Below are 7958 nucleotides of genomic sequence, written 5' to 3'. Positions count from 1 at the left end.
CCCCCAAAAATGACCTTATAAGAAACTCTTCTTTCTCTACATGTTCTCTGCTTAAATCCTCTATAACATCTTTGGGGTTCTGCATTTTACATCAACTCAGTCTCACTAGACCCCTCTTGAGTTTATCCCTCCTGTCTCCTGGTGCATCACAGCTGGTCTCCCAGTCTTACCTTCTGGGCACTGACATTTGGGGGTGCTGCCCTTTCCACATCTGCACAGACATTGTCCCTACTCTCCTGCTTCTTAGCTTTCTGTGCTCATCTGACTCCTGTGTCTGCTGGGCATGCCCAGTCCTTATCTTTGACCTCTCTTCCACTTGTCTCCTCAATGTTGCTGTTCCCAGGATTCTGACTTAGACTCTCTCCACTAGTCACCCGTGTCCTCTCTCTACATGATCTCATGCTTTTCCATGACTTCAACTGCTAATGGTGAGAATGTTTTGGGGTTTCTTTTCCTAAAGGTCTCTAAAATCAGGAGTAGAGAAGAGGCAAAGTGTGGGTGGCAGCCCAGAGCGATGTGGAGAGGGCTGTGGCTGGGGCTCTGCAGAGGCACTTACTGTTTTTCCCCCCTTGATATACCTCAGGGGCACTGGTAGGGAAGTGAGTGCCCGTCTGCCCTGGCCCCCAAGAATGGCCCCCTTGGCCTGTCTCCAAAAAAGGTTGGTGATGACATCGCCAAAGCAACCGGTGATTGGAAGGGTCTGAGGATTACAGTGAAAGTGACCATTCAGAACAGACAGGCCCAAATTGAGGTAGTGCCTTCTGCCTCTGCCCTGATCATCAAGGCCTTCAAAGAATTGCCAAGAGACAGAAAGAAGAAAAAAAAAAAAAAAAGAAGAAGCACAATGGAAATAAGCATTTTTGATGTGATTGTCTGCATTGCCTGACAGATGCAGCACCGATTTTTACCTAGAGAACTCTCTGGAACCATTAAAGGGATCCTGGGGACTGCCCAGTCTGTGGCTGCCATCCTCATGACATCATAGATGATATCAACAGTGGTGCAGTGAAATGCCTAGCTAGTTAAGAACTACAAAGGAAAATGTTTCCATTAAAGATTATTAGACAACCAAAAAGTAAAAACATAAAATAAAATCAGGAGTAAGGTCTCTTGAGAATACTATGGAATTTAGGGGAAACTTACCTAAATGCAAAATATTCAACCTAGACAGCCAAAACACAGGGATTGGACATTGTATAGCAAAGGGTAGCTGACCTAGACGAGAAAAATAATTCAGAGACTGATTGGAAGTATCTGAGTTTACTTTCTAAATGCTCTGAAGCAGGGGTCCTCAAACTTTTTAAACAGAGGGCCAGTTCACTGTCCCTCAGACCATTGGAGGGCCGGACTATAGTTTAAAAAAAAACCATGAACAAATTCCTATGCACACAGCGGCGGCAAAAACACCTGGCGGGCTGGATAAATGCTTTCGGCGGGCCGCATGTGGCCTGCGGGCCGTAGTTTGAGGACCCCTGCTCTGAAGGAAAATGGAGAGTGTGAACTGTTTTCTAAGAAGATGTGGGGTGACAGCATGCAAGGTTTCCCATGAACATCTCTCACTGACGTACACTGACAGTCCTCTTTGGAGGGTAAAATGCCTGGTTGAAGAGTAGAATCTTTGTTAAGCAGAAGACTTGGAAGTGCCGGGGCAATATGAATGTTTAGAAAGAACTCAGCACTTTGCTTTTTAAAAAAAAAACATTCGGATACCAAACACCTGCCCTGACCACCTTGCAACACACACACACACACACACACACACACACAGTGTATGTGGCTAATACAAGAGGGAGCAGGAAAACAAAATAAAGCTTCCTCACCCTGGCTGGTTGCTCAATGGTTAGAGCATCAGCCCTCGGGCTGAAGGGTCTCGCGTTCAATTTTTTTGTTGTTGTTTTTTTTTTGTTAAATATATTTTATTGATTTTTTTACAGAGAAGAAGGGAGAGGGATAGAGAGTTATAAACATTGATAAGAGAGAAACATCGATCAGCTGCCTCCTGCATACCCCCACTGGGGATGTGCCTGCAACCAAGGTACATTGGTAAGGGCACGTACCTTGGTTGTAGGCTGAATCCCTGCCCCTGTCAGGGAGCATGTGGGAGGCAACCAATCGATGTGTCTCTCTCACATCGATGTTTCTCTCCCTGTCTCTCATCTCCCTTCCACTCTCTCTAAAAATCAATGGAAAAAATATCCTGGGGTGAGGATTAACAAGCAAAAATATCCAAATCACTAAATTGGGTTCATGGCCTTTCTTCATAGCTTAGCCACATGAGAATGTTCTATTTCAGTTATATTTTGCAAACTGACTTTAAATCAGACATTCCCACTCGGCACTCAGTGTTGACCTAGGGAGGAGATGAGAGCCTCTTTCACTGCTGAGAGGGTCAGAAATCATTCTTGTCCAGACCCTACCAGCCGTGGGCAAACTACGGCCCGTGGGCCGGATCCGGCCCGTTTGAAATGAATAAAACTAAAAAAAAAAAGACCGTACCCTTTTATGTAATGATGTTTACTTTGAATTTATATTAGTTCACACAAACACTCCATCCATGCTTTTGTTCCGGCCCTCCGGTCCAGTTTAAGAACCCACTGTGGCCCTCGAGTCAAAAAGTTTGCCCACCCCTGCGGCCTAACCTCTTCTCAGTCCTGACAGCCTCAGCGTTAGTGAGGTTTGCTGCCTGCAGAGGGCGTTAAAAGTGGAAGAGCAATGTTGCTTTTTCATTTTCCCTCTCCAGGGCCAAGTTAAATTCCGGACAACCACATACAGTGGGGATTTTTGTTTTCTTTCTTCCATCCCCAGTCCGGGTGGCGGCAGAGCTCAAAGAGTAGTCTGTTCTGGGGAAAAGACGGCGTCTGCCTCTCTCCCAAACCAGCCCTGATCAAATCCCAAGCAGCCGGTCCTTAGATAACAAGACTGAGAAACCCGAAACCAACAGCTCTGACTCTCATCAGTGCCCAGCATCACCGTCTGGAAACCGAGACATGTTGCTGAGATGCCACAGTGATTGAGTGTTAAGTGGCATGGCTGGGGTTCTCTCACTGGAGTTTATAGCCTGGACCTATGAACTTAGACAAAGAAGGTTTTCAGAAAGTCTGTATTGGGTTTGAGCACTTGAGCTGTTTTGTGGCACTCTGCACATGTACTGGCCTTTAGGATCATTGTTCTCCCTTAGCAAAGCCATAAGGTAGGTTAATCCAGCCTTGCTGTCCCCTGGGCGGGTTGCCTGCAGCCATCCCAGCAGGTGAGTGCATTCAATTGTGTTTGAGGCAAGGGAAGGAATATCCATACTCCATTTCTGCTTTATTAGGGGAAGGCATCCTTAAATGAATGGGCTCAAGAAGAGGCAGAGCCTCATATGAATGGGGAAAAGAACATTTTCCATGATTACGGATTATAGAATGTAGAACCGACAAGCCCTACTAAGGACTGGAGAAGTTGTGAAGTCAGAGACCTAGAGACCTACAGCTTATCCTGAAAATGCTAAGAACACCCTCAGTGCTACAGAAGGTGGTGCCAGAGAGCTAAGGCATGCAAGCAAGCTGCCCCTGAGCCCACCATCTGCGCAGCCTCACAAAGGGGAGTGTGGGTACACCTGTGTGTGTTTGTACTTGTGGGGAACAAGCTTGTTGGATGTATTCTTGGGAGAAAAGAAGGAAATACAAAGAGTTCACTCAAAAGTATGGGCACTAAGGACCAAGGGCCTGGAGCTGTGGTGAGCCTCACAGCTTCTAACATCAAACAGGTGCCAGGACTTGGGAAGCTACTCTGAGTTGTGGGTCATTATGCCTGAGCTTCAGCTGCAAGCCCTTCACCATTATTTGTAGTAGCATACACAGGGTGCAAACAGGAGAAAGTGTCTTTCTGGAGAAGGGTGAGAATGATATTCTGGTGGTGTTTACTGGTCAGAGAGAGGTGGGGCTTCAGGGAAGGCTCATTTAGCCTTTGTTTCAGCACCAGCTAATGAACACCCTTTCTCTTTGTAGGTCTCCCAGCAACAAAGCAAACCTGAGTGGAGGGAAAGAATTGGTATTACTCAGTTGAAAAACCCACAAGTCAAAGTGAATTTTTTTTTTTAAAATATATCTTATTGATTTTTTACAGAGAGGAAGGGAGAGAGATAGAGAGTTAGAAACATCGATGAGAGAGAAACATCGATCAGCTGCCTCCTGCACATCTCCCACTGGGGATATGCCCGCAACCCAGGTACATGCCCTTGACCGGAATCGAACCTGGGACCCTTCAGTCCGCAGGCCGACGCTCTATCCACTGAGCCAAACCAGTTTCGGCCAAAGTGAATTTTTGACTTGGATAATTGTCTACTGACTTGATGGGGAATCCTTTACTCTGGGGCCGTGGTCGGCAAAGTGCAGCTCCCGAGCCACATGCGGCTCTTTGGCCCCTTGAGTGTGGCTCTTCCACAAAATACCACGTGCGGGCACGCGTACAGTGCGATTCAAACTTCGTGGCCCATGCGCAGAAGTCGGTTTTCAGCCTGGGCGAGTCTATTTTGAAGAAAGTGTACTGTTGATATTTGGCTCTGTTGACTAATGAGTTTGCCGACCCCTGCCCTGGGGGATGCAGACAGGAAGAGAGGTAGTAATAATTAGAGGCTCGCACACTGCAGACTGGAAAAAGAAGCAAGACCTATCCACAGGTGCCAAACTTAAGCTTCAAAGCATATAATTCTGGTCTGGGCCATCTTGCTTGAGAATTGTCTCAACAACTTGTTTGCATGGGAGAAAGATGAAGTCCTAAGCGCTCAGTAGGTGAATTGCCTGGGACCTTTTCTAGCCAATGTGCTTTGTTCTGGCCCTTCAGCATACCTTCTCTGCCCTCTTCATCTTTTCTCTGACTCTCCATGATGCACTCTTGCACATAATCTTCTATAGGGATGGTAAACTGTTATTTGTTTCCCTAACTAGTATGCAAATATTTAGGACAGCAGATGGCCTAACCACGAAGAAATTTCTTTTCTTTAATAGGACTTTTCTCCTTTCTTTCCTATTGATTCAAGCGATCTCATCCAGCTCCCTGACTTACCCACCTTCCTCTCCCTTGCACAAGCTCACTGGTGACTCTAGGTTTGGCACCATTTCCTTAAAACTAAACCTTTACTATATATATATATATCCTCACACAAGGATATTTTTTCCATTGGTTTTTAAAGTGGAAGGGAGGGGGAGAGACAGAGAGAAACATTGATGTGAGAGAGACACATCAATTGGTTGCCTCCCACATGCACCCCAGGGGTGCAGGGATCAATCATGCAACCAAGTAGTAACCTTGACTGGAATCGAACTGGAACCCTTCAATCTGCAGGCTGATGCTCCAACCACTGAGCAAAACCGGCTAGGGCTTAAATATATTTTTATTGACTTTAGAGAGGAAGGGAGAGGGAGAGAGAGATAGAAACATCAGTGATGAAAGAGAATCATTGGTCAGCCACCTCCTGCATGGCCCACACTGGAGATTGAGCCCACAACCCAGGCATGTACCCTGATGGGAATTGAACCATGACCTCCTGGTTCATAGGCTGATGCTCAATCACTGAGCCATGCTGGCCGAGCTAAACCTTTACTTTCTTGGCTGCAATGTCCTGTTTGGGTTTGATTGTGCTTTGATGCACACAGATGAATGAACCCCTTTTGTTCAGTAACAATGGAGAAAGTAAGGCTTGGTCAGAGCTCATAAAATTCCATCATCCAGACAGATAGACTCATGGAAGGAAGGAATAGGAAAAAAGATCTTTTCAGTAAAGAGCAAAGCAGGCAGCATTGATGGGGGCGGGGCGGGGGGGGGGGAAGGGAGGGAGAGAAGAATTGTCATGTGGCTGGATGAGTTATAGATGTGCTGAGAGTGAGCTCAGAATTTCCAGGTGAACTTCCAGGGAAACAACATGTGCAAAGGAAAAAAAAAAAAAAAAAAAAAGCACTGGATCTGAAGTTAGGAAGCCTGAGTTTAATTCCCATATAAGATACAAGTCACTGACATCACTTTTTAAAAAACTGATTTTTAGAGAGAAAAGAAGAGAGTAGGAGAGAGTAACATTGACATGAGAGTGTAACATTGATTGACTGCCTCCTGCACATACCCCAACTGCAGATCAAACTGCAACCTGGGCATGTGCCCTGACCAGGAATCCAACCAGCAACCTTTCGGTGGAGGGATGATGTCCAACCAACTGAACCACACCAGCCAGGGCATTTGAGCAAGTTATTTAAAACCTCTAAGCCCATTTTCTTATCTGTAAAATGAAATCAATGAAACCTGCAACTTTTGGTATGAATGATTTACATGTGTTGAAAGAGACAAAACAGCCTGACCAGTGTGTTTAGTGGTTAGAACATCAGCCTGCATACCAAAGGGTCCCGGGTTTGATTCCCATCAAGGACATGTGCCTGAGTTGCAGGGTCGATGGTTCTTGTTGGGGCTCATGTGAGAGGCAACCAATCGGTATGTCTTTTTCACATTGATGTTTTCTCTTTTCTCTATCTCCCTTCTACTCTCTTAAAAAAAAAACAACAATAGGAAAAAATATCCTTGGGTGAGGAATAACAAAAGAAAGGGAGAGAGAGAGAGAGAGAGAGAGAGAGAGAGAGAGAGAGAGAGAGAGAGATAAGGAAGGGAGAAAGAGAGATACAGCAAATAAATACTTGCCAAGATGACCATGACCATGGCACTTGGGATAGCTTTAGCACTATTCTTTCTCTCTTAGAAATTCTCTCAAAGGAATTCAATCCTCCCATGTCTCAGTCTAAAACATTGGCTTAGTGATGGCCCAGAGATCCTTATTGACTTATCATCAGAATTTCCACTACCAAGATATCTACATGAGATACATTTGATTAGCTGAGAGGCTCCTGAAGTAAAAAAGGAGGTTGAAGGTCTGTGTGGGCATAAGCGATTATGGCCAGAGAAGGAGACCTCTGGATACAATGGAAAGAAGACCAGACTAAAGATCTGGTTCTAGTTCTGATTCCACACTCACTGGTCATGTGAACTTGGTGCAGGTTATCTTAAGAAATGGAGCTTATGAATTTTGTTTGCTATTCTCATTTGGTTGTGAGAAATAAAACATGTGATATAGATGTAAAAATGCTCTGTAAGCTCAAAGGTGTCACATTATAACAGAGACATCAGGTTTTAGGAAATGGGAAGGGTGCTGGGCTCATAGAGTTACTTATATTCTGATATTGACATAGACCAGAATAAGAAGTGCTCTGGATACAAGACTTCTGCTACTATACCTAATGGTCACTGGACACCTTTCCCTTTGAATTCTCTACAAACCAGAATTTGCTGGTACCTCAGCTGGCCTTGGCCCATTTTAGAATGCTTCACTTGACCTCTCTAATAAAGCCGCTGTAATTTTGGAGAAGAACCTTTATGGTTTGACCTGACTCTGGCATTCTTGATAAGCTAAAGACATGATAGAAATTCTTTTTTCTCATCAAGTGTGATTTCTACAATGTGACCCTGGGCCATTCTGAGTCAGGTGGCAGGGCTAAAGTGGGAGAGCAAAAGGCAGTGAAAATCATCAGAATGACCAGTGAGTGTCCAGTTAACTTGACACGACAAAGAACAGACATTGGTGGTAATATTATGCCACCAAAATTTGTCACCATGAATACCTCCACCCACATGCTTATCTCTGGACCTGAGGAGGATGACAGCTAGGACTGAGCATGGAATTTGAGTCTCAAAAGTCTGCTGCTGTAAAATCACTAGGAGTCAAAAAAGGATTTGGAGCAAGCAGTCTGAACACAGGATCTGGGTGTGAGGGGTATCTTAGTGCTGAGGAGGCAACCACAACAGGAAAGAGAAGAAAAGAGGGAAAGAGCAGAGCCACAGAAATGATCTGTTCAAGGCTCCCCCTGAGTGCTGCTTCGGCTGCTCTGCGCTCACTTCGAGCTCAGGACTCCTGTTAAGCCAGTGTCCCAGTTTCCATCATC

The 7958-nt window shown here is 45.2% G+C and overlaps 1 pseudogene across 1 annotated transcript; it reads left to right on the top strand.

Annotated features, from left to right (window-relative positions):
• The first annotated feature begins 409 nt into the window (after positions 1-409).
• Positions 410-1026, top strand: LOC308513835 (large ribosomal subunit protein uL11-like; annotated as a pseudogene). Its single transcript has 2 exons — positions 410-428; positions 475-1026. The product of its transcript is annotated as a large ribosomal subunit protein uL11-like (transcript).
• Positions 1027-7958: the final 6932 nt, after the last annotated feature.

Source organism: Myotis nattereri (genome assembly GCF_964212035.1).
Source record: "Myotis nattereri genome assembly, chromosome: 2".
Lineage (NCBI taxonomy): Eukaryota > Metazoa > Chordata > Mammalia > Chiroptera > Vespertilionidae > Myotis > Myotis nattereri.
This window is presented reverse-complemented; position numbering and strand designations above follow the sequence as displayed.